We start from the raw sequence: 27839 nt of genomic DNA, 5'->3' as shown, positions 1-27839 counted from the left end.
GGACCGGGGCACAAACCTGTGTCCCCTGCATCGGCAGGCAGACTCTCAACCACTGCGCCACCAGGGAAGCCCTGGTAGCATCTTTAGGATTCTCTATGTATAGTATCATGTCACCTGCAAACAGTGACAGTTTTACTTCTTCTTTTCTGATTTGGATTCCTTTTATTTCTTTTTATTCTCTTATTGCTGTGGCTAAAACTTCCAAAACTACGTTGAATAATAGTGGTGTGTATGGGCAACCTTGTCTTGTTCCTGATCTTAGAGGAAATACTTTCAGTTTTTCACCACTGAGAACGATGTTGGCTGTGGGTTTGTCATATATGGCCTTTATTATGTTGAGGTAGGTTCCTTCAAATGCCTACTTTCATAGTAATCTCTCATGATCCTCTGTATTTCTGCAGTGTTAGTTGTTACTTCTCCTTTTTCATTTCTAATTCTATTAATTTGAGTCTTCTCCCTTTTTTTCTTGATGAGTCTGGCTAATGGATTTGAGTCTTCTTCCATTTTTTCTTTATGAGTCTGGCTAATGGTTTATCAGTTTTTTTAATCTTCTCAAAGAACCAGCTTTTAGTTTTATTGATCTTTGTTATCCTTTCCTTCATTTCTTTTTCATTTATTTCTGATCTGATCTTTATGATTTCTTTCCTTCTGCTAACTTTGGAGTTTTTTTGATCTTCTTTCTTTAATTGCTCTAGGTGTAAGGTTAGATTGTTTATTTGAGATGTTTCTTGAGGTAGGATTGGTAGTCTCATAGTGTTGTGGTCGGAAGAGATAATTGATATGATTTCAGTTTTCTAAAATTTACCAAGGCTTGATCTGTGACCCAAGATATAGTCTATCCTGGAGAATGTTCCATGAGCACTTGAAAAGAAAGTGTACTTTTTTTTTTTTTTTGGCCACATCTCATGGGATCTTAGTTCCCCAACCAGGGATCAAACCTGCGCCCCCTGCAGTAGAAGCATGGAGTCTTAACCACTGGACTACCAGGGAAGTCCCCATAATTCTTATTTTTAAGAAAAAAATTTTTAGCAACGTAGGCAAAAGCAAAGTTTTTTTTTTTTCAGATGCTCAGTACCTAAAGAAATCATGCTTTTCTTTGTGTATATGTCTAGGCAATTGAAGAAAATATTATGAGGTTCTTTTCATCTTTAATGTTTATGTTTATATTATCTTGATTTGAAATTGCATTTATTGTGATTGAAACAAATGTTAGCTAGTTATACACATATTAATGAATTAATGTATGTTAGCTATTTTCCTGGAAAAAAAGGAGGTATGTTAACTTCATTCAGTAGGGAGAACGCTGCGTTCTCATAGGTTGGATCTAAGTCTGTGCAAAACCTATTGAATACATTTGACCTCTAAATTCGCCCTTTGTCTGCTATTTAGTCAGCTTGAGTGAACAAAAAAGATCTATTTAAGAAATACTTAAATTGGTACACTGGAGTAACACTGGAAGTTCCTACCCCAAACAGAAACTAAAAGTTTTTATTCTTAATCTTGTGCTCAGTTTATAAGATTATCTATAAAAAAGATATCTATTTTGTCTTTGTCTCATTAGACCCTCGACCAGCCTACAAGGCAGGCTCTGTGTGAGCCCCATTTACAGAAGTTTTTACATTGCCTCAGAGGGGAAGTGACTGGGCTGCAGTCCCCTGAGCCAGAATTCAGGCCCAGGGCTACCTGTAGCCAAAGCCTCCCCTACTCTGCTTACCAGAAGCAAGAGCAAAGTAAACCAACCAGAGCATTTTAGTAAAATAATATAGACCAAGAGGCACTGCAGAATGACCTCTTTTATGAAAAAGTAAAATATGGGCTCCATTCAGGAATTTCAGGTAGTTGCTAAACCAGTCCTTGAAATGAGAGGGTACATGAAAAAAGTCTCTTTTTTCATCTCTGCCCCGTACGGTGGTGGGGCTGCTTGGGTGGTGTGATGCCTGTGGACTAAGAACATGCCCCTCCATCAAACTTACAGGAAACACCCAGCCCTCTCTTGCGTAGAGGTCCATTGGTGCCAGCTGGCAGCAGCTGTCCAGGCTGCTCCTAGAAGGTGCCTTGGAGCTGGGACACTGCAGCCAGCCAGCCCTGAGAAGACATGAGCAGGGGTTTCTGAGAGCCTTGGAAGTGGTCCAGGACCTAGAGGCACTGACCTCAGCTCCAGGCGCAGAAAGAAGGGCTGGGCTCTGTCCCCACAGTACGAGCCAGATGGAGTGCCGAAGGGCAATAGGGTCAGCTCCCACACTGGAACCCTCCATGGGGACCCTTGGGAGGAGCAGCCCCCCATTGCAGCAGATGATATTCAGACTGTTAGCACTGGTGCAGCTGCACTGGTTACTAAAATACTGAGATACTTCAAAACCCGTTGGTGACTCATCACCAACCTCAGTCACCCGAGTACACCCCCAGCACCCCTAAGACCTCTGTCATATTTCAGCAACTAAGGATTAATGCCTGGCACAGCAAGGGGTGCCCCAGGACCCTGCTCCAGCATCAGACATTGTTTGGATTGGTTATTGCCTGTGCCTTATTGGTTGTTAAATATTTTGAATATAACTCCTGTCTCACCCCCAATACAATGGAACACCTAGGCATTTCTGTCAGCAGGCGATGACGAGTCTTGATTGGGGTCCAGGAGGGCAAAATTTAAACTATAATTGTGTACCAAGGTCACTGGTTCTCTGCTCTGGGCCTGTCGTTAGCATCCCAGGCTATTCTTCACCATCTAGAAGGAAATAAGGTAATAAGCAGAGGTCAAGCAGGGCCCTTAGAAATATAATTTTGATTCATGTTTTCAGAGGGCCCCAAGTTTAAGAAGATAGGATTTTTTAGGAATACAACATCTCTCCTCTATTTGCTTTCTACTCCGATCCTACCTGTCATTAGAAAAATGGTTATCCCTTTGAAACATGACTTGTTTGTCCCAGTAGATCAGTTTCTCCTCCTGCCCGGAGGAGGTGAAAGTTTCATTGTAAGTCGAGTTCCACTAATCCTGATTTATTAGTGCCAAACACTTGCTTTTTGCAGCTGTGGGAAAAGTTTTCAAAGTTTTCAAAGTCGATTTATTTCTGAGTTGGACTAGCAGTACCACAAGGTTAAGAAAAAAAAAAAGGATTCTTTCACAAACATGGTAAATGCGCACACATGGTGGTTCCAGGGGTATGTGAGGAGTCGTCGTGCCCATCCACAAAGCATCAGACTGATTTTTAGGTGGTGCGAGGTATGCTGAGTTCTTTAACACAAGGGGGTTTAAGCTGAAGTCTGTGAACATGATACACTTTTATTTTCACTAACCTCTAACTGAAAATTTGCATGTCCTGCAAGTATGAATGTAGCCAACAAACTGCAGTAGTTTTAGCAGCACTTGTGACATCATCACCAATAGAGGTCATTGATATTTTACATCATTACCTGGTAGGCAGCTTCTTTTTTTTTTATTTATTTATTTTTTATTTTTTATTGCAGTGGCTTCTCTTGTTGTGGAGCATGGGTGCTAGGCACACGGGCTCAGTAGTTGTGGCTTGTGGGCTTTAGAGCGTAGGCTCAGTAGTTGTGGCACACAGGCTTAGTTGCTCCGTGGCATGTGGGATCTTCCTGCACCAGGGCTCGAACCTGTGTCCCTGCATTGGCTGGCGGATTCTTAACCACTGTACCACAAGGGAAGTCCTGGGCTGTTTGTTTTTTTTGTTTGTTTGTTATGTTTTGTTTTGTTTTGTTTTTTTAACATCTTTATTGGAGCATAACTGTTTTACAATAGTGTGTTAGTTTCTCCTTTACAACAAAGTGAATCAGTTATACATATACGTATGTTCCCATATCTCTTCCCTCTTGCGCCCCCCTCCCTCCCACCCTCCCTATCCCACCCCTCTCATGGTCACAAAGCACAGAGGTGATCTCCCTGTGCTATGCGGCAGCTTCCCACTAGCTATCTAATTTACATTTGGTAGTGCATATATGTCCCTGCCACTCTCTCACTTCATCACAGCTTACCCTTCCCCCTCCCCACGTCCTCAAGTCCATGCTCTAGTAGGTCTGTGTTTTATTCCCATCCTACCACTAATCTCTTCATGACATTTTTTTTCTTAGATTACATATATATGTGTTAGCATACGGTATTTGTTTTTCTCCTTCTGACTTACTTCACTCTGTATGACAGACTCCAGGTCTATCCACCTCATTACAAATAACTCAGTTTCATTTCTTTTTATGGCTGAGTAATATTCCATTGTATATGTGTGCCACATCTTCCTTATCCATTCATCTGTTGATGGACACTTAGGTTGCTTCCATGTCCTGGCTATCGTAAATAGAGCTTAGGCAGCTTCTAAGATAGCCCCCAAGGATCCCCACCTCCTGGAATTCACACCCTTATTTAAATCCCTCCCCTTCATGTGGGCTAGATTTAGTGATTCATTTATAGTGAACAGGATGCAGAGGAGAGGATGGGATATCACCTCTGAGATTTAATTATAAAAGACTATAGTTTCCATCTTGGGGGCTTTCTGTCACTCTGTTGCTTACTGTGAGGGAAGCCAACTACCATGTTCTGAACTACCCTATAGACCCACACGTCACAGAATGGAGGGAGGCTTTGACCAATAGCCAGCAAGGAACTGAGTCCTGCCAACGTGTGAGTGAGCTTGCAAGTGGGTTCTCCCCTAGTTATCACGTGTGCTAGAAAAAATATCTTAACAACACATGAAATCCATGGTTTCATGGATCTAGTCACTTAGGATGACACTAAATTATGTATTCAGATTTTTCTAAGGTTAGTTGAATTAAATAAAAATATTAAGTAAATGATATCATTTGGGTGGTATGCAGCCATCCCAGAATTATGAAGTCGGTTTGCAAACGTTTGACATTTGGGAACCACTGCCTTAGGAAACTTATTGGGATACCAGACCCATACACAGATTAAGAGATAACCAATTCAAGTTCAAGTGGATCTGAGTTCAATCAGATCGCTTCCAGGATATTTGATAACCTAATAAGTAAGGTTTAGAGGGGTAGTCCCTATCGTTCACCCCTTTCAAACTTCCAGTCACATGTGGCGCTGCCCCTTTGCCACTGCCTGTCAGAGCACGAGAAGGGGGTGGTGGGTAGTGATTTGGGGGGCTCAACAGGTTCCTCATTGTTCTCTCATCTGTAAAATTAAGTTCTGTTTAATTTAATTCCACAAATTCCAAGGCCTAGAGAAACGTCATGTTGGTGCCTAAATCACCCTTGCGGTTCACCATCTAGTCCTGCATAGTCCAGTGTACAGTCCAGGGCATAGTCCCCTTGAAACGTCGCTGATCGGAATTGATATGGGCTGGGCTGTAGGTGTAAAGGATACATAGGATATGAAGATTTAGTATGAAAACATGACTGGAAAATATCTCATTAGTAATCTTTATATTGATTCATGTTGAAATAATATTTTAGATATATGGAGTTAAATAAAACATATTCTTTTTTTTTTTTTTTTTTTTGTGGTATGCGGGCCTCCCTCTGTTGTGGCCTCTCCCGTTGCGGAGCACAGGCTCCGGACGCGCAGGCTCAGCGGCCATGGCTCACGGGCCCAGCCGCTCCGCGGCATGTGGGATCCGGCCCAGCCGCTCCGCGGCATGCGGGATCCTCCCAGACCGGGACGCGAACCCGGTTCCCCTGCATCGGCGGGCGGACTCGCAACCACTGCGCCACCAGGGAAGCCCAAAACATATTCTTAAAGTTAATTTCACCTGTCACTATTTTTCATGTGTCTACTAGAAAACTGTAAATTGTGTATACGGCTGGCATATTTCTAAAGGGCAGTGCTGCCTGCAGGAGAGAGGAAGCACGCAGGTGTACGTGGGAGGATGTTGGAGTGGGAGGGGTGGTTAGCCCTATGCTGCTTATGCTGACCTGTGACCTGTGCTTGTCCCTCCCTGACCTCCAGATTGTATTTCCATTTGCTTTCTGGGTATACCTGATATCTCACCAGATCTCAAGCTCAATGCAAGCAAATGCCTTCCCCACCTCATTAATGGCACCCCCGTCTAATCAATCTCTATGTCATGTTATTTCTCAAATAACATTCAGTATTACTCGAATCCATGTCCTCTTTTATGTTTCCTCTGCCTCTTCCCTGAATTATACCTTCAAAGCCTGTGGGCTGGACTAGTGCAGGTAAGTCTCCTGCCTTCAAAGACTCCAGCCCTTCCCCTCGCTGCCATCAGAGTGAGCTGATTAAGCACAGCTTTGACCATGGCACCGCTGCTTAAACGTCTTTCATGGGCCAGGCACCTCCAGTTTGGGAGTCCAAATTCCTGAACACTGCCCGACCCCAGAATACCTTTCCAGCCTCATCTCCCCAGGCCGCCATGTTTCAGCCGCATCTGACGAGCAGCCTTACTCTCTCACTGCCTGGGAGGCTCCTCGCCCTCCTCTGCTCAGTAGACTGCTTTCAAGTACAAGCACAGCTCCTGGCCAGCTCCTGTGTGAAGCCTTCCACATCCATCGCTCTACCGCCGCCACAGCACCCGTGCACTCCTGTCACCACCCAGTCACGTGGATTATGATTGTTTGCTCATGTCTTCCTGCCCACCTCCCCGCAAGAATGAATCCCTCGTTTCTTACCTTGGGACACTTCCCCCCTGCTACCCCAAGCACCTAGCACAGCCCCTGGCCACAGTATCTTCTTAGTGAATGTTGGTCAGATGAGAAGGTAATAGATCAATGCTGAATATTTTAATGCTTGCGGGGGAAAAAAATCTTATTATAGATTTAAACAAGGATCTTAAGAACAGAGTAGCACTTAGATGTGAGCTGTTGCTTTTGTCCATAAAACAAGTTATTGTGACTTGATGTCAAAGATAAAATAGAATTTAGATCAGTAATGGTTTCCTTTTCAAATATTGTATGCTGTTTTTTTCCTTTATACTTTCACTCTGTTGCTTCTGTTAGGTTGTCAACCTATTCTAAAGAAATGACTCATGGGGCAAGACAACTAGATTCTAGTTCTAACTCGAATACATTGCCCAGGTCCCTAACCTCTCTGAGCTTTGGTTACCTTATTTATAAACCAAAAGTTTATTCAGTGATCCCTAAAATAATTTCCATTTATAAAATTATACAGCATTTTAAGGCTTCAGGGGCTTGAAGTTGGGGACTGTTGATCATAGGCTTATTTTACTCTTGTTTGTGAGTGCCTCTTCTGAAATTTACTTTGGAGCATAGAGTTTCAATATATACTCTGTTCTGACCCATTGAAGAAACCAAATTAAGATATAGCTTTTCTAAAACTGTAATATTCAGTGCTGGCAAGAGTACGGTGAATGGGGCATTCCTTTATGATGCCAGAGGAAATGTGAGCCTTCCCAATGTGTGTATGCACTGTGTATCAAGAGAATTTAAATTGTTCAAACTGTTTGATCCAATACTTCTGTTTCTATAATTTATTCCATTGCATAATCCTAGCTGAGCACAAGAATCTGTATATAATGATATTGATATTGGCATACTTATAAAAGGAAAGTAAGAGATAACTAGATGACCAGCAATAGAAGAACGTTAAATAAATTTTGATGTAGGATATCATGCAGTCATTAAAAATCAAAAATTGGATTCCAAACTTACATACATCACAATCCTAATTTTAAAACATTTCATGTATGTATAAAGACCAGAAGGAAATAATCCGAAAAGTTAACAAATGTATATTTCTACCCAGTAGGATTATAGGTAATTGATCTTTAAACTTATTTACGTTCACCAGTTTGCACGGTAGACTTTGGAATTTGGGCAAGACAATTACTTAAAATGTATTAAAGGCCTGTCGATGCAGAGCAGGGTTGTGGTTGCTGTAGGGGTCGACAGATGAGACAGTGTGACACCCGGTGTCTGGGAGCACCCATCTTGCAAGTGCTACAGACATATATGAACATCGTCTAGTGGCGATGGGGCCCGTACCATGAACAAGTGGCCGACCCTGAGCTTCGGTAGGACGGAGGAAAGGCCGTGGTTTGTACTCCTGAGATGCCCTGCTAGAACCACCGCTGCTCTGCAGTGTCTGGGGGGAACATGGCAGGCCCACCTACAGGCATGTACTCTTTCCGAGTGAGTCCCAGCCAGCATGAGCATAACTATTGCCCTCCCCACAGCCTCGCTCTCACCTGGAATCCTAGGAAGGGAAGACCTCTGAAACTTAAGGAGGATGTTTGAAATCCTAGGAGGGAAGCCATCTTCAACATGTCTGTTTTTGTTCTGGTGATTTATTTTTCATTTTTTTGTTGAAGTATAGTTGATTTACAATATTATGTTAGTTTCAAGTGTACAGCAAAGTGATTTAATTATACATATACATGTGTGTATATATATTCTTTTTCAGATTCTTTTCCATTATAGGTTATTACAAGATAGTTTCCCTGTGCTATACAGTAGGTCCTTGTTGGTTATCTATTTCATATATAGTAGTTTGTATATGTTAATCCCAAACTCCTAATTTATCTCTCCTCCACCCCCGCCCCCCTATCCCCTTTGGTAACCATAAGTTTGTTTTCTGCTTCTGTGAGTCTATTTCTGTTTTGTAAATAAGGTCATTTGTATCATTTTTTAAGATTCCACATATAAGTGACATCACGTGATATTTGTCTTTCTCTGTCTGACTTTACTTAATATGGTATGATAACCTTTGGGTCCATCCATGTTGCTGCAAATGGCATTATTTCATTCTTTTTTATGGCTGAGTAATATTCCATTGTATATATGTACCACATCTTCTTTCCATTCATCTGTCAATGGACACTTAGGTTGCTTCCAGGTCTTGGCTATTGTAAATAGTGCTGCTGTGCACATTGGGGTGCATGTATCTTTTCAAATTAGAGTTTTCCCCAGATATATGCCCAGGAGTGGGATTGCAAGATTTTATGGTAACTCTATTTTTAGTTTTTTAAGGATTGGTGATTTTTTTAAATGTGCTTTTTTTAGACATTATTTTATCAATGAGCTCAGGATACAATATAGTATTATGCAAAAATAAGACACAATATGTACAAAGATAGGATATCATAGTATACATATCATGCATAAGTGATATATGCGTGTTATATATGGAAGTGTGACCTTACAGAGTAGACACTGGAAGCACATTCTAGTGGGGTGGGGTTTGCAGACCAACTCTCTTTCTACCAAAGATAAGGTTTCCGAGAGCTGGAACAGTTTCCAGAGCTCATAGCAGTTCCTGGCACATAGTAAGCATTAAATGGTTCTTGAATTAATAAATATATACTTAAGTTACTGAGATTCATAATGAGTGGCACCAAGAAAAATGCTAATTTTGAGACAATAGGGGAGCAAGAAATAGACACTCTGTCAGACCTCCCTAATAGAGGGACTTTATTGCAGGAAGGTCAATAAGGAAACAGGGCACCCAGGACTAGCCCCACAGGGAGACACATGTTGATTAGAAGCATGGACTCTGGGGCCAGGCCATTTGAGTTCAGGTTGTGTCTCTACCACTTAAAAGCTATGTAGCCTTGGTCAAGTTACTTACTTCTCTGTGCTTCAGTGCCAACATCATCATCATCATCTACTTCATAAAATTATTGTGAAAATGATTGGATTAATATTTGTAAAAGGGCCTATAATGCTCCTTAACATATAGTGAGCGTGCAATGAATGTTAGCAAGTATTGTTGTTCTTGTTACTATTAATACTGTTAAAATCGTTGAAGACGAGGATGCAGTTGAGGGACCTGAAAAACCATGATGTGCCAGGAGATGGATCATCTCCTCTCTCTTCATGTCCACTGCTTAACTGGCTCAGCTGTTCCTTTCTGTGTCTTCTCTCGTGCCATCAGCTGACTGCCCCTCCCTCTCCATGATCCCCAGTTCATCCTTCTGAGACTGGGAGGAACCTGACTGCCCTATGTGAGTAGAGTTTTACATGCCCGGCCAGCTCAGTGTGCTATCCAGCCTGAAGACTGGCCACTCCTGGCCAGGGACCTGCTCTCGTCCAGCTGGCCATGGCTAGGGTGGGTCTAGCTGCAGTTGGTCTCAGAAGGGGAACATAGGCGCAAAGGAAGCACTTGTAATTATGGAATTTTAAATTATTCTGAAAAGAGGACTTTAGAATAAAGAAAGGGTTAAAAAAAAACTTTGTTGGGGCTTCCCTGGTGGCGCAGTGGTTGCGCGTCCGCCTGCCGATGCAGGGGAACCGGGTTCGCGCCCCGGTCTGGGAGGATCCCACATGCCGCGGAGCGGCTGGGCCCGTGAGCCATGGCCGCTGGGCCTGCGCGTCCGGAGCCTGTGCTCTGCAACGGGAGAGGCCACAACAGTGAGAGGCCCGCGTACCACAAAAAAAAAAACAAAACTTTGTTGAAGAGAGCCGTTGACTTCTGGCATTTTCCACCTAGTACCCCGATTCATTTTCTAAGGCCCATTAGTCACTGTTAAGATCCAGAAAGGAAATTATGTGACTAAGAACCGTGGAAATGAAACCTCAGAGACCTTTTTTGAATCCTTGCCCTCCTAAGTCATGCCCTTTCCACCTCTGCATCAGTTCACATGGTAGCTCGTCTACTTTCTGGTATCTTATTCCATTCTTTCTATGCCCATGGACCAGGCAAGAAAGCATCGTATGATGTGTAAACTACACATAGAGATGTTGATGGGCCTTTTAATTGTTTTCTAAAGCTGAATGATGCCTTTGGGAACGCTCATAGGGAAGACACTAACATCACATGGTGTGCAATCTCATGGACCACACTTCCTTCTCTCACTGTCACTGCCATGGACCCGCATCTTTTCACCACTCCCTGTATCCTCAAGGGGATCAGACAACATTTCACTCCCTAGAAGTCGACCACTGCCCTTTAAGTCCCCCCTATCACTTGAGTCAAGTCTGATAGAAATGGCTCTTTGCTCCAATGCTTGTAGCTCCACAGGCAGCAGACAGCAGGAGACGAACCTTTAGGGGGTCACCGCTCACAGGCTGTGTAAGACCATTGTTCTCTCTGGGCCATCTCTCTTTTCCACGTGCCTATGATTTGGTATTTCTTCTGGCCAGAGAATAGCACTGGAAACATTGAACAGAAAGCATTCTATCCTTTATTACTCAATGTGTTTTTACCAGAGAAGCCCAAAAGGTTATGTTGGGTTTTATGAGCTTCAGAGGATTGCTGACTGGTGTTCCACCTAGAAAGACAAATGTCGAAAACTGTAGCGTGGAGCTGCTCTTGTGGGTGGGCTCCTGAGCTGAGACAAAAATCTCTGCTTCCTGCGCCCAGCCTGAATATTGTGAAGGGGAAGGGAAAGCATCCTTTAAAATACTTTCATTGTCCCCACATGTGACCTGGGTACTAAAAGTTTTAAACTAAAAATCTTACTACCCAGTTGACGGTCAATGACACATGTTTCTGATATTAAAATTCAATCACTTTTTCCTGTCTTCCTCTCACAAAAATGAAAATAAAATAAAATAAATAAGCCTTCAGCTGTGAGATGAATTTCCTCAACTGATCAGAACTGAAGGGCTTTTGGAACTTCCTTCACCCTATCAGCAAGAAAGATGTCAAAGTAGTGATACAAAACCAGGATTGAAAAAAACAATTTAAAGACTTTTGCTGACATATCTAATGATCTTCTCAAATGAAAGTTATTTGAAAATAAAAATAAGGATCTTTTTAAGATTTTGGTAGCAGTCTCCATCTATTCTGTCAGAAAAGTAGCTGCTTTTACAGAAAATTCCAAATGGTTTTCAAAACCAAATATAAATGTGATGTTTGTTGTTGATGTGTTGGCTTAATTTGAAGAATATTTTTAAATGCTCAAAAGTTGAAAATTCAATATTGTTCATTTTAAGAGATTGTAGATGTATTTCAGCCTAATGTTGACCAAAAAAAAAAAAAAAAGTTTTAAGTGCCCTGCTCCTTTCTTAGCTCTGTAAGGACAGCATTGTGGAAGGAAAACCCATGGAAAGGCTTCAGTGATGGAGAGACCATATGTTAGAGTCTCAGAATGGCTTCTGATCTACTACTGGCTTCAGGGAGGGACGTCAGATTCTAGGGCCCACCGGTCCTGTGAGAGAATGGTGTGAAGTCCCCTTACATACATGTGAATCTGTGTGGGAAGCCATGTGGGGTGGGGTATCTTCTCTTATTCCATCCTGGCCCCAGGATGGATAATCTTCCCCTTTCATCCCCTTTGGCACAGAACAAAATCACTGGATAATTGCTGACCCTCAGTTTTCCTGCGCGCGCGTGTGTGTGTATGTGTGTGTGTGTGTGTGTGTGTGTGTGTGTGTGTTTATAGCCAAGGTAAACTGGTCTCTTGGGTTTATTTTGAGTTGAAAATTAGCTGAGCTGTTTGTTTCCTCTGAGCCATATACAGATGCTTTTTGAACTATCTTTGTGTTTGAGGGATTTTTTTTTTTCATGGTATCAGCACACCACTTCCTCTAAGTCATTACTTTGAAACAGTTTTGCAGAGGGAGATATTCCTGCCGGCAGTCAGCCTAGCCAAGCAAAGCGATGATTGAGGGATGGCAGCAAACCTTTACAGTCTATTTCATGTTTGTGCATGACTTCATGAAATGATTCCTCATCCACTAATTTTGGCAGACAGGGTGGGCTGTCATCTGACCTTACCAGTAGAAAACTGCATTTTGTTAATATCAGGCATTGGCTCCCCTGTTTGAATGATATTCAAAGTTTAGGCTAAAATAATGTCCTCAGATGACCCTTTGCCTGCTCTCTCTTTCTGAGAATTCCATGGAACTCTCTTGAATGTAGATTTCTACTTAATCTTTGATACGTCCAGGCTGTCTGGCTCTGATAAATTTTTAGAAACTGCAAGTTTGAGTAAAGCATTTCTTAACTTTCCTTTAATTATACTTTAAATATTATACTTTAATTTTTTTTTTTTTTTTGGCTATGCCACATGGCAGGCAAGATCTTAGTTCCCTGACCAGGGATCAAACCCACGCCCCCTGCATTGGAAGCCTGGAGTCTTAACCACTGGACCACCAAGGAAGTCCTAAATATTTTTAAATAAATGACCTTTGAATACTTTGAAATGTTGATATGCAAAATGTGCAAGTGCTTTTACTAACATGTTTTATAAATATTATTCCCTTTTCCATAAAGTCATGAATTTCTTTTGTTACGAAGATAGTAATATTTTACATTATCTTACAAGTAAATTCTAAACCTTTCAGTACTTTTATACTTATGCTGAGGAAAATAGAACTAGAGATTTAAAATATATAACCATAATAAACTTATAGTGATTTTATATTCCCAAATTTATGGATTTAAAAAAAACTGATTTGACTTTCATCCAGTTCTGATTTTATATTTTTTTAAATGTAATTGCTTTCTTGTCTCTGGGAGGGAGTGAGAGGAGTTACACTTAAGGAAAATACCCACTGAGTTGACCCAGTCCTTCCGTGGACTTTATTTTTGTAAAAGCCCAAATGCTAGCAAAGCAATAACAGGTCCCAGTTACTTCCTAAGTAATATATATTGTACACTGCCTTTTACACAGTTTTTAAGTAAATGTTAATGAATCCAGGGTATAATATGTGTTGTTGTTCTCCATTGTTCAACCTTGTGCATCTTTATGCCTATAAAGACTTTGAGATACCTCAACTTTATGTATCTCTCAGTGTTTCTGAGAAACTCTCATCCGTATTTGCAAGATATAGGGAGAGGGCAGAAGGCATGGGAAGAAAACCTAATCTTCACATTTGTGCATTAGAGGCTGAAGAGAATTCAGTAGGCACTGCTGATGAAGAGTATTAGAAATGTGCCCCTACAGAGTATTTTGCACGAGGTAGGAGTAAATCTAGGATGACTAGAAAGTTCTGTGTTCAGAAGCCTTTGTACTTTGGAAAATAAAATTTCACATCGGTGATCTTCATATTGGTTTTCCGTGAATTCCCTGCCAACGAGAGTTGGATCCGCAAAGCGTTTTCTGTGTGGTATTCAGTTCTGCTGAAGCTTTACTTGACTCTGGGCACGACTGTGTTTCACGTCTGAGTCCCTCATCTTGTGGTGGCTGAACCTGGGCATAATGATGGGAATCATTTTGTTTTCTCACTTGCTCAGAGACCCCAGATCTTGTCTCAAGGCCTGCTTTCTTTCACTTCATTATGTGCCACCTCTGAAAACATTCACAGACCATTACTGTTCTTTCTGCACTCCTCAACCACTAGAATAAAGCGGACTTGAAAAGAAGTTCTTTTCTTCCATTTCCCAGTTGAGTGAGACAGTCCCCAAGGGCTTTGGGACATTTTCTTAGTGCACTGAAGATAAGCCTGCTCTCTGAAGTGGAGGATTTGGGGTCCCCATCCTCCTCCTGGAACTCTAACCTGCAGTTGGCCGGGAGCCTCTCCAGGTGAAGCGAAAACAAGGCAGTGAACATAAACTCGATTTATGAATCCCTATTGCTCCTTAACTTTTAGGAGAAATGGTATTTTCAGGAAGTTGCTGGGGCATTTTTTCTGAATTTGTGTTCATTAAGTCTAGTGATATTTGAAATTGCACCAAAAAGCAGAGGCATTCGTAAAAGAGAATTGTGTAGATCAATGCCATCTTTTTGAAACAGGCCTAAGTAGACTTGAAAACGAGCTGTAGAACCGATATAAAATGGAGACTCTGAAATTACGAGTACCCAGGGTTTCTCAACTATGACATAGAGTAAATTCTTTATTCTTAAATTACATTGAATTATCCCTCTGTATACAAAAAGGGCCACTTCATCTGCTGTGTTGCCTCTTTTACCAAGTAGCACTAACTGGGGAGAAGTTTAGCTCACTTAATAATAGTAATGATAGCTGATGTTGCGGAGTGTTTAGCGTTGTGCCAGTCACTTTACCCCAAACTGTCTACCTTTCTCATTTAGACATATTGGGGAGCATCTTCTAAGTCCAGGAGAGAAAACTGTACCAATTAAGGAATAGCTCTTGACTTGGGAAGACACAGGTGGAAAGGAGACCGGAGAATGTCATTCCAACCCAGGTCCTCCGGTGAATCATCAAATAGATAACTCTAGTTACTTTGAATGACTTAGGCTCAGAAAGGTTTTTATCACCAAGTTTTCAATCAAAAAAATTCTAAGTTAGATTTTACTTTTTCCAGAATATTTGCAGAATTACTAAGGAAGATGGCGAACATAACAGAAGCTTGGATGCTCATTAGGTCAGCCTAAATTACTCCTTAGTTCCTGGGAACTTTGGTCTGGTGAAAAATGGAATAAGGTGACTCAGGGTCGTAATGGTTGTTTTCTATACTCAGACTTTAGAGGTTTACACATGTCTGCACGTATATAACATAAATCAGGGCATTCCTACTTCTGCCTTTGAGACAGGAAGAACCGTGGTCAGATGTGCCCGGATGTCCTGCTCCTTCCTCCCGGTATGGGATGGAAACGTTTCTTAGACGTTGAACATTCCTCAGAGGCTGCACAAAATTATCCACAGTTGCAATCTCAGGGAATTCTTTTGTAAATGTATATCTTTTGGGAGTAGGGGCGATTCTGGATTTATGAAATTTTATTTATAAACACACAGAAATGGTCACTGCTATCCACCCAGTCCCCCAGTGGTCAGAACATTTTATTTTGTCTATGAAAAGTCATGGAGCTTTCAGGTGGTCTTTAAATTCAAAAGTGGAAGAAATAAGGGAAAAGATTAAAACCCTGTGATTTAAAAAAAAATCCAGATAACAGATAACTAATGGAGAAAGATATACTAATAATGGAGAAGACAATAAATATATATAAAACATTGTTAACCTCATTAATAATCAAAGAAATGAAAATTAAAATGGCTCATACATACAATTTTTTTGTCTATCAAACTGGCACATTTTGAAAAGTGATAAAAGCACATGTTGAAAAGAAATGAAATGGGTGCTAGTGAGAATATGAATGCTAAAACTAAGAAAACAGTATAACAACATGTATCAAGAGGAAAAAGGAGAAACTTCGTATCTTCCATTCTAGTAATTGTACTCTAATAAATTTATCCTAAGGGAATAATCTGAAAGGACCACAAACATTTAGATACAAGTGTATTAATCATAGTAGGATTTGTAATAATAAATTGGAAGCAGTTTAAATATCTAACAACGGAGAGTATTTACATAGGTAATGGAACATCTATAAGAATGAAATACGCAACTATTAAAGTTGTGTTAGGATAATATTTAATAACACGGGGAAGTGTGATAAAGAAGAGTATAAAACTATATATATACAGTATGATTCCATTTCAGATGCACACACAGAGAGGAAAAAAGACTAGAAGGAAATTCCAAAAATGGTAACTGGTTTTCTCTGAGTACTAATGGGTCACTTTAAAAATTATATTATTCCTATTTTCTAAACTTTTCATGTATGACTTTTTCATAAGAAAAAATATATATATTTAAGTGAAGGAAGAAAACTATAAAAAGTAGGAGAAACTTAGGAAAGTTTACCCTAGACAGTGTGACTGTACTGTACAGCATCTCCCTCCAACCAAATGGCTTCCTTTCTCTCAACAAAACGTCCACTAATTCAATGTCGTTTGGGTTAACAACTCCTCTGTCTTTAAAGATAAAAGGCAACAAGTCGATTTCCTCCTGACATCTTGATGAGGTCATCTTACCCTGTGGAGGGGAATTATGACTTCTGGGTAAGAAGTACTTAGGGACAGGAGCCCCTTATGTCCTGAGTGTGGTCAAGGGAAAGTGTAGGGCCGGCTTGGGGATGGGGCAGAGGCTGAGGCTGGCGCAGCAGAGAATCATGAAGCCCTCTCCCGTCCATCACTTCTGAGTCCTCTCCCTTGAAGAATTGGAACTAAAGTTTTAGTTTAGTCATATGAATTAAATAGGCTTTTGTGGGCTGGCCTGGCAGCGTGCCCTCAAGTATGTTCGTATGGAAATGGTCCTCAAATCGAAGTGATTACCCCAGGACTTTGGTGCACTATATGTTTACACTAGAGTCTGCCTGAATTAGCCCCTCCTCTGGCAGTGACCTGGGTACTCTGTAACACCTGTGCGGCACGGAACGGGGGGTAAATTGTTTTCCTTCCATCACATCATCAACTCAGATATGAACGTGAGCTCTGTGAGGGTGGAGATCACTGTGTGATCTCACCTGTCTGATCCCTGTGGCATCCGCAACACCTAAAACAGCCCTTGGCACACAGTGGATACTGAGTGTTGAGTGACTGCCTGGGAGCCCTCGCAGCATTCCTGCTCCCTAGTCAGCCGTGAGGTTAGAGACAGGTACATGGGGAGAGCAGATAAAAGATCATAGAAGATTTGATTCCTAGGAAGTAGTCTTCTTTGTGCATTTTTCTTCCTGGCTGGAGAAGACTGGCCAGGAGGTTGAGCATGGGGCCGGAGGAGCTGGAGTTGGAGAAGCGAATCTGGAAGGAAGCAGCTGTGGTGACCGAGAGGGGCAGTAGCCGGGATGGGAGGAGCTGTGGCCCCGGCGGCCATTATGCTTGACCTTAGCCATGGAACCCAGACAGCTACATATTTGCCTTGCTCGACAGAGCTGCCACCCCAAGGCCAAGAGTAACACCCAGATTGGGTTCTGTTTAATTGCTGTTCAGTCTTATTTTGTTTTTTATTTCTTAATGGTGGTAGGTAAGGGTGAGGCAGGGAGAAATCAGTTTGATTTTTTTTAGCTATGTCCGTTTACCTTCCTGAGGGTGTCCTACAAAACATAAACCACATGTGCTTTTTACACCTCAAGTCTTTGTGGTTTGCTCTTCTCAAACTAGTCAATATTTAAACGTAGTCCTGGAGTTGCTTTTTACGTAAGCCATCATTCTGTGCATTCTGTTGGAATGGTTCTCAAACAGGATGAAATGATCCAAGACTGAATTAAGCAGCTTCCATGTAGCAGGGGAAGAGTCATTTAGTCAGCACTGAGCAAAAACAAAAAAAACCAATAAACCAAAACAAGCAAAACACACACACAAAATGGTAGAGCAGATCACCTCGTGGTCGCACCTCTTCTGATCTCTTGCCCCTGCACCTATATTTGGAGTTGAGGGAACACGTACGTGCATTTGGTCCAGTGGGAGGCATTTCTGTTGTCTGATAGGGCGGCCATCCCTTTAGAGACAACCTGGAAGTGTTTTTCCAACAGTCTGTTTTCCCAGTCAGTCATTTGGAGATTCCAGAGCAGCCAAATGGGAGGCGGAAAGTTCTTGAAGTGGCAAAATCAGATGGAATCTGGGGTCATTCGAGTAGAACAAATTGTTTCAGCCAAGCCACTGAGAGAAGCAGGGCCTGCTAAGAAACAGGCAAGAAGCACCGCATGCAGCTGTGATCGTTGGGAAACAAAGTGTGAGATTCCCTCCCAGGATTATAGGTGAGCAGCTGTGATGGTCCCCGTGGGTTCCTCTCTTTATTTCCCAGGCTGGACAGGCAGAGCCATCAAACTGCCGTGCCTGACTTTAAAGGAGCTCAGTCAGGGGTATGCACAGAAACGGTGGCTTGCAGCCCTGTCTAACCCCGGGCTCGCTTTGAATAACAGTATTTTCTTTTTTTTTTTTTTTTTTTTTTTGCGGTACGTGGGCCTCTCACTGCTGTGGCCTCTCCCGTTGCGGAGCACGGGCTCTGGACGCGCAGGCTCAGCGGCCATGGCTCATGGGCCCAGCTGCTCCGTGGCATGTGGGATCCGCCCGGACCGGGGCACGAACCCGCGTCCCCTGCGTCGGCAGGCGGACTCTCAACCACTGCGCCACCAGGGAAGCCCCAACAGTATTTTCTAATGCCCCCTTCACAAGCTTCAGTGAACCTTCACCAGGGAAATAATCTGACCTCACACATCACGTCCCCCCAGATCCATGTAATCTTTATCTGTAATTAAAAAGAGAAATGAAAGGAATGTAATTTATTATAAAATAACTTCAATTTGTAAGTGATCGGGTACAACTGATTAGCAAACAAAGTGGAGTGGTCAGGGGTTTGCAGCTACACTGATAATCACTGTAAGTGGGACAGCTGCAACTGCAGGCTAATTTGGGTAAGCGAGACTTAGGCACCGCAAGTGGCGATACCTTGGGACACATTTTCCAGCAGAGGTGAGCAACTCTGGGTAAAAAGCTGAGCAATACAGAGTATTTCATTTACATGACAGTTGCATTACTGGAAAATTCAAGGACTAATACAGCAGTGCAATAATTACTTTGAATTGTACGTAAAATGGAGTTAAGTTCTCGGCTCAGATAACTAAACAGTTTTTTCACCTACATCAGTGTCCAACAGGACCTCTGTAGGTCATGCGGGTCAATTCTTTATTGAGTGGGACAGTCTGGTACATTGCAGGTTGTCTAGCATCCTTGGTCTGAATCCCAGACGGGCCCTCCCCGTTGTTGTGACACCCACAAACACCCCCATTTCCTGTCTCCGTGCAGAGGATCTGGGTTTGCTTCTCCACGTAGCAGCTGCACTAGCCTGGCCCTGCTTCTTTGGAGTCAGGGGGCCCCAGGGGGAGTCTCGGGTCAGTGAGCCCTTCCTGCAGGCTTCAGATGAGTGCCATCAGGCCCAAAGGTGCAGAGCTGGATAGAGCCTTTTTTCCTGAGAAGCCCAGGGAAGGGCTTTCTTGTCCACATGGTTCTATTCTCCAGCAGGAGACACTGAGTAACCAGCCATATGGCTAGAGAGAAGACTGAACAGGGAACAATATGGCTGTCATCCCCACCCCGGAAATCATTGTAGAGACCCCATCCTGGGCTTCATACCTAATGATTAGCCACCAGATTAGCAGCCAGAAGGAACACACAGCTATCCATATTCCAGCAGCTTCTCCCTGGGTGTGTGTGCAAACTGATACATGGCAGGATGTGAAAACAGGGCTTTCTACCCGTGGGCCCCTTGAGTCGTAAGAAACATTTTTCTATATCTCACGTGGTTTTTTCCCCTGGGGGCCATTTGTACTGGATGTTGGTGACCACCTGGGAAATGTTTGCATTTTAATTAAATCATTTAGGATAAGACGGGGTTCCTTCCCACCAGGCCCTCACCATCTAGAGACGTGTTGTCCGGTGTGATAGCGGTTCTTGAGCATTTGAAATGTCACCCATAGTAAAATACACACCTGTTTTTGAAGACTTAATAGGAAAAAAGAGTGCAAAATGCCTAATTAATAGGTTTTTTACTGTGAGTACATGTTGTAATGATAATATTTTTGAAATAGGGTGTTAAATAAAATGTTATTAGTAGTTCACGTTTTTTCTTTTTAATGTAGCTAGTAGAAAATATAGAACTGCACATATAGCTCAAATTATTTCTACTGGACAGTGCTAATCTAGGAGGAGCGTTGCCTTCTTTTGTTCTTTGGTTGGTTGGTTGGAATTTAGATTTTTGCTTTTTTGTTGCCATTAAGAGGGTCTCCAACTTTGAGAGTTGAATGCTTTTCTAGGAAGAGCTACTTGGGTTCTGAATTAGTATAAGGGAGCCCTCAGTCTCTGTCCCATTTCGTCTACCAACCAAAGAGATCATTATGAGGAGAAAAAGGTAACTTCTGTAACTCCCAGGTCTGAGCATGATTATAACAGAGTGAGCAAACCCCTTTAACAGCCTCTAGTGGATGAAGAAGGGAGTGAGCCTCGAGTCATTTTTATTTTATTGTTTAAACTTTTTATTATAGAAACATTTCAAATGTATATGAAAAGTAGTCAGAACATTATAGCAAACTGCCACGTATGCCTCACGCAGCTTCAAGAATGATTATCTCTGGCCAATTTTGTTTTCTTTAAACCTCTAGCTATTTTCCCCCTTTTTCACTTCAGGGCAAACCTAGACATCATACCTTTCCATCCACAAATATTTCAGTATGTATCTCGAAAAATTTAAGGACTCTTTGTAAAAAACAACATAACCTCAATAACATTATCATGCTTAAAAATTAGCAATAATCTTAATATTATTAAATGTCAATATTCAAATTTCCAATTGCCTCATATTTTTATTTATTTTAATGAAGTACAGTAATTTACAATTTTGTTAATTTCAGGTGTACAGCAAAGTGATTTAGTTTTATATATCTATGTACATATTCTTTTTCATATTCTTTTCCATTTTGGTTTATTACAGGATATTGAATATAGTTCCCTGTGCTATAAGATAGGACCTTGCTGTTTATTTTATCTATAATAGTTTGTATCTGCTGATCCCAAACTCCTGATTATCCCTCCCCCAACCCTCTTCCCCCTTGGGTAACCATAAGTTTGTTTTCTATGTCTGTGAGTCTGTTTCTGTTTTGTAAATAAGTTCATTTGTGTCATTTTTTAAAGATTCCACACATAAGTGATATGATATTTGTCTTTCTCTGACTTAATTCACTTAGTATGATAATCTCTAGGTCCATCCAAGTTGCTACAAATGGCATCATTTCATTCTTTTTTATGGCTGAGAAGTATTCCATTGTATATATATACCACATCTTCTTTATCCATTCATCTGTCACTGGACACTTAGGTTGCTTCCACGTCTTGACTATTGTAAATAGTGCTGCTGTGAACATTGGGGTGCATATATCTTTTTGAATTAGAGTTTTCTCCAGATATATGCCCAGGAGTGGGATACAGTAGTGTGTATCTGTTAATCCCAAACTCCTAATTTATCCCTTAGTCTCAGGCTCCTCTCACAGCTTGTTCACTGCACGAGCTTCATTCTCAGTCTCCATGTGTGTACAGTGTGGATGTCATACCACCAGTCCCAGCCCCACACATCTTAGAGAAAGTCTCATTGCATCTCCTTGGTACGAAGTAGTCACATGCTCATCTCTGAACCAATCACTGCAGCCAGGGAACTGCAGGCTCTAACTGGCCAGGGCTGGTCACTTTCCATTCCTGGAGCCCGGGTAGAGTTAGCCCAACTGAAGCCAGAAGAGCAGGAGTGAAGATCAGTGGATGTCTCTCTCCCCAGATCTGAGGCTCTACTGTAATTCAGAAGAATGAATGCTGGACAGCCCCAAAGCAACCAATGTATACTCTATTTACCTATCCAACACACACACGCACACATCTTCCCACACATACAGTTTCAAAAATGCTCCCACATAATAAATCACACTCACCCTCCTCCCCAGAATAGGTGGCCAATCCAGGTCCAAGTCCAGCGCCGAGTCCAAACTTTCCACAGTCTTGTCGGTCAGTGCTGAATGTAGTATCTCACGGTCCAGTGCTAAATTATACATTTAACACCCAGTATACAATGGCGGAGGGAGAACCGTAGAAGAATTTCACAATCCAACTTGCATTTGGGAAAGGAGCGGAGACATTGGTCTCCTGTCTCTAGCATATTTTAAAACCCACTGAACAGATTGTAGCTGTGTGGCAATGGAACGGGAACTTTGGTCGTCCAGTGGCTGAGCCTCCTTCTGTTCTCTGGGTGGGCCTTCCTTACCTGTTGCCTTCAGAGCCGTCTCTAAGAGCGGGGCTGCACCTGTTCCACGGCCTACACCCTGTTCTCCTGGCTTCAGGGATCTAGGGACTGACTTAGGACTTGAGCAATCATAAACTGTTTTCGGCCGTTCTGGGGCTTTATCCTCTAGTACTTAAAAACGTGGTAGGATTCTCTAATCCCTGAACTCCATGGACTAGGGAATAACACTCAGGATTGTGTTGAGTCGTACTCTTTGAATGTGGAGCCAAGCCTGGGCATTTCTGTCTCCCAGCGAATGAACCATCCTCCACTCCCAAATTTTGTGGCCTCTGATTAGGTATAGTTTGAAACAGTGGTCTGAGGTGGTGAAGCCACTAATAATTTACCCCTCGCTCCTGAGATGGAAACCAGTGGATCACAATGAATGGAACGGGCCTTCTGCTGAGATGAGAGACCACAGTATCTTTGGAGGGACGACGGGGAATCAGGCTTCTCCTAGGTTTCAAACTTCTTTCCTGATATTGTTCTTACCATCTGGCCCTGCTCTATCTAATGTTAGCATAGTGTTGAGAATTTGGGTTTTTAAACCCACAAAGCTCTAGATTATTTGACTCTCAACCATCTTGGTTGCACCTCACAGGAAAAAAAAAGGCCTCTATTAACAAAGCCCTTTTTCCCTGCCTCTGGGCTTCCAATCAGTTTCATCCTAAGTTTATCTCTTTCTTGTGGCTCTCACTGAAGGCTGCAAGTAGCCGACACACTCCAACCTTCTAAATTTCTTCTCCGAATCCTTTAATGGTGCACCTTCAGGAGGCTCGTGGTCTTAGACCCAGGATTCAATAGGTGGCACCATAACCAGCAGTGTTGCCATCACATAGCCAGGATGGTCAACCTCCTAGTGCAGGAGAGCCTGCACTAGCTGTCATCCAACCTTAAATCAGCCAGTTGCATATTTTAGGGTTAGTCACATTCAATATTCACTTCTAGTACTGCTTTCTGTATCACGTAAGAGTGTTTGTATTGCCAGTGATAGAAAACCTCATCACACTAGCTTAAACAAAATAGAGAATTTATTTGCTAGTATAAGTTAAAAGTCCAAAATAGAGCTAGCTTCAGGTATAGATGGATTCAGCCAACAACGTCAACAGCTGGGTTTTCTCCATCCCCAGCTCCCCACTTTGTTGGTCTCATTTTCAAACCCCATGTGGGTGAGAGGATAAGTGAGCCAATTCCAGCCCCTCCATCTTCACAGATCCAACTCCAGTCTCATTCCTCAGGAAGAGTCCTCTCCTCTGGCCACAAATTCCCTTGGTTCTGATGAGGTCACAGGCCATCGCCAAAAAAGTCTCTGGGGCCATATGAATGCAAGGATCCCATGAGCCAGCTCTTCGTGTATCTGGAATGGGAGTGAATTCCTCTGGACCCACAGGGTCTGGGAAGGAGGGAGGGAGGGAGGGATGGATGTGTCTCCAAACAAAAACTGAAGAACATCATTGTAAGTAGGGTCAGTGGATGCTGAGCTGCCAAAACATAAGGAAATATATTGCAAATATTTCCCCAAGTAAGATTATACCAATTATATTAGCAGGACATAGAATAGTACAAAATTTGTTTTTAATTTCTCTGTTTCTGAGATTATTTTTAAATGATCAGCCCTCTATGTAACTATACTGATAAGTTTATGGGGAAGAAGTTAATTCCTTTGTTTCTGCTCTTTTAAATCACATAATTCCCATATTTTAACAAGTTGCAAGTAGAATTTCTCTTACAATAAATGCATACATTTAATTTGGTACTGTTTCCTTTTCCCCCGAAAAAGCTGTAAGGGGGGTATTTTGCTATTGAAGAAGGTGGTGTTTTAGAATGGAAGGAATACAGTATTCTAAAATATGTTTCTACTACCAGGGAAATACTGAACTATAACAGGTAGTCATGGAAACACAACTTGAAAAACCAGAATTATAAAAAACAATTGTTCTTGGGGCTTCCCTGGTGGCGCAGTGGTTGAGAGTCCACCTGCCGATGCAGGGGACGCGGGTTCGTGCCCCGGTCCGGGAGGATCCCACATGCCGCGGAGCGGCTGGGCCCGTGAGCCATGGCCGCTGAGCCTGCGCGTCCGGAGCCTGTGCTCCACAACGGGAGAGGCCCGCGTACCGCAAAAACAAAAACAATTGTTCTTATATTTTATACATGTCACTGTTGCCCGTATTCAGTCTCTGTTGATTTGGGGTCACCATAGGAGGGTCGTTGGCTGTGATTCTTTACGGCTTTACCCAGACTGGTGAGAACCACCGTTTTGTACTATAATCTCTGTCCGTCCTTCGTTTTCTGTTTCTGTAGATTAACGTGGAGGATTCTTCATCTGATTGCTCCGGAGACTGTTGATTATTGTTTTACTCTGTCATTAGGCTGGGACTGGTCTATGTGTTGAATAGGGTGATATACACATTTAAAATTTTCTTTGAAGTCCAGAATTGTGATAATCTTTATTTGCCTCGGGGTCTCAATCCACTTTTCTTCGGCCTTTGATTATAATAACATCTCCAACAGCAATACAAACCCTACCCTCAACTGCTCCCCTCCACATCACAGCCTTCTCTCTACCCCTCTTCCTTCCACCTCTTCTTATGCTTATAGAGAGGAATTAAGTGAAATCCTCCTCTGAACCTAAAATGAGGCTTAGGGCCATAATGACACCGGACCATGGAGAGAGAGACCGGGCTTCTGGCACCAGCTCTGCTGCTGCCTGCTGTGTGACAGAGGCAGGTCACTTAACCTCTCTGGACCCCCATTTCCTCTTCTGTAAATGATGGTGTGGACTCTGGTCTCTGCAGTCTCATTCGTCCTTAAAATTCCTTATTCGACGTGGATCTGGGGACACCTGGGCACAGAGGAAGGGCAGAAAGCGCTTTCACGTCCAACACGTACACCCACTGCAGAGGGTGGCCTCCAAGGCCGCTTTGTCAGTGATGCAGTTGGAACCGCCCCCCGCCCACCATCTGATCTCTCCTTGGTCTCCATCTTTTCCTGCCTTATTTCCTTTATCTTTTAATTTCGTCCCCTTCCTTTCTGATTGGATTATTTATTTGTTTTTAACTTTCCTAACCCATTTTTCTCTTCCCCACTGCCCAATGACATGAGCCACTTGCACTGCATGAGACTCTGCACACATTGCCAAGCCCCGCAGCTGGCTAAAGGGCTTACTGCTCATCTCCAGTGTCCTTTCCCTGGCAGATTTCCCTTTAACCTAAGCCTTCCCAAGAAAGTCTAGCCTTGGCATTCCTTAGTCACTGCTTTAGGGGGAACAGCCTTAGGCTCTTAAACGAATGTTATGTTCTGGTAGAATTTTTAAGAGAGATTGAGTTTCTTTTTCATTCAACAAATAATATTTATTGATCACCTACCAGGAGCCAGATGCTGTTCTAGATGCTGAGGCGACAGCAGGAAACAAGGTCCTATGGAGCTTGAATTCTAGTGGGGAGGGATGTACAAGTAAATAAACAATTAAATGAAAAAACGCCAGGTGGTGACATGTGCAATGTATAAAAGAAAATGGGAGTAGAGATGGGACATGAGAGGGGGCATTTTTGCTGAAAACTGGAGAATGAAAAGGAACCAGGGAGGTGAGTGTACCAGGTGAGAGGGCTTACGAGTGTCAGGGCCAGGATGCAAATGACCTTGTGCATTTAAGGAACAGAAAGACCTGGAAGGAAATTAGCAAGAGGGAGTTTACTTGAGATGAGGTCAGAGAGCTGGGTGTGCGGGGCGGGGCGGGGGGACGCAGATCTTGTGGGTCCTCGTGGGCCTAGGCAGAGCTTGGATTTTTAAAGTGAAATGAGAAACCATTGGAGGGTTTTAAACAGGGAGGAACATTATCTGATTTGTGTCCTATGGTGCATAGCGGACACCTCATAAATGTATCCAAAGTTGACTGTGCTTACAAGTTCTCATTAAAGATGAAATAGACCCAAACCCTAGACAACTACTCCCTTGTGTGTCTCATAGGCTCCAGACTTCTAAGTGACATACCCCCTTTTAGTTGAGTATTTCCTAATGGGTGAGAATAGTCACGAACTGTAGTGTCCTAGGGTGGGTGGGTGGGTGGGTGTGTGTGTGTGTGTGTGTGTGTGTGTGTGTGTGTGTGTGTGTGTGTGTGTGTGTGTGTGTGTTTGGGGCACATTACTTATTAGAGAACTTCAAAGTAATTCTGTAAATACATAGAGAAATCACCCTATTGCCCATGTTCTCTTTTTAGACCCAACTTTAGTTAGACTTCCCCAAAGAGTCACTCAGGCATTTACCTGGTAGGTGATCAAGTTCTGTGTTTTCCTGAGGTTAGTGGAGGGTGAAGGAGATAATAGCTGCAGGCCTCCACCTCTGTCCAGCCTCAGGCCTGCATGTATTTATTCATGTATTGAGTGTCCCTTGGACTCCAGGCCCTATGTTAGTTGAGAAGAATAAAGTCTGTACCGTCAAGTGGCACCAGGCAAAGTAGAAGACTCCAGGTCACTAATCCTTGGAAGCTCCACTTCTAGGAATTCTGCCATGGCTTGGCATCATGAAACTCCTTGTGAGGCCAGACTCTTATCTCAAAGAATTGAGAGTTAAAAGAACCTTGGACGTCAACTATTCCAGTACTTCTCCAAAATGTGCCTCTGTTTTTCATTCTTTCAGCTGATACCGTTTTTTCAGAGGTACATGGTGTGTGTCACGAATATAAGTCTGAACCTTTCAGGTGGATTGAGAAAAAACTAGGAGCGTTTTCAGATTTTTATACACTTCTCAAGGTTTCGGTATAATATTTTTTGCCTATATTCCATTGCCTGCCCACCTCTTAGAGTCCTTTGAGAGTGAGGAATCTGAGTTTCCTCCTTGTGTACTCATCATCTCTGTGCTTCTGTCAAGCATCCTCTGGGGGAGTTATTGTCACCCCATTAAGTATGGCAGACGGAAACAAAACATTTTGGCTTAGAAAGCTCTGATCTTCAGCTGACTTGAGCTGTACAGGCTTACTTCGGAGATACTGAAGATTCCGTTCCAGGCTACTGCAATAAAGCGAATACCGCAATAAAGCAAGGCACACCGATTTTTTTTGGTTTCCCAGTGCATGTACAAGTTATGCTTATACTCTACTGTAGGCTATTAAGTGTTCAGTAGCATCATGTCTAAAAAAATGTACATACCTTAATTAAAAACTACTTTATTGCTATTGTAAATCAACTATACCTCAATTTTAAAAAACTTCATTCAAGTGGTAATCATCGTCTGAGCCTTCAGCGAGTCGTGGTAGTAACATCAAAGATCAGTAATCACAGATCACCATAACCAATATAATAATAATGAAGAAGTTTGAAATATTGCTTGAATTATCAAAATGAGACACAAGGTGAGCAAATACTTTTGGGAAAATGGTGCCAATAGACTCGCTTGACTCAGGGTTGCCACAGACCTTCAATTTGTCAAAAAAAAAATAAAATGTAATATCTGC

At 42.4% G+C, this 27839-nt stretch overlaps 1 protein-coding gene across 4 annotated transcripts in view; it reads left to right on the top strand.

Annotated features, from left to right (window-relative positions):
- WIPF1 (WAS/WASL interacting protein family member 1) overlaps positions 1–27839 on the top strand; it is a 125843-nt gene that overhangs the window by 59768 nt on the left and 38236 nt on the right. The gene's annotated exons all lie outside the window — the stretch shown is intronic.

Source organism: Physeter macrocephalus, chromosome 2, assembly GCF_002837175.3.
Source record: "Physeter macrocephalus isolate SW-GA chromosome 2, ASM283717v5, whole genome shotgun sequence".
In the NCBI taxonomy this organism is placed as follows: Eukaryota; Metazoa; Chordata; class Mammalia; order Artiodactyla; family Physeteridae; genus Physeter; species Physeter macrocephalus.
The sequence above is the reverse complement of the archived record's forward strand: the minus strand, read 5'-3'. Positions and strand labels throughout refer to the sequence as shown.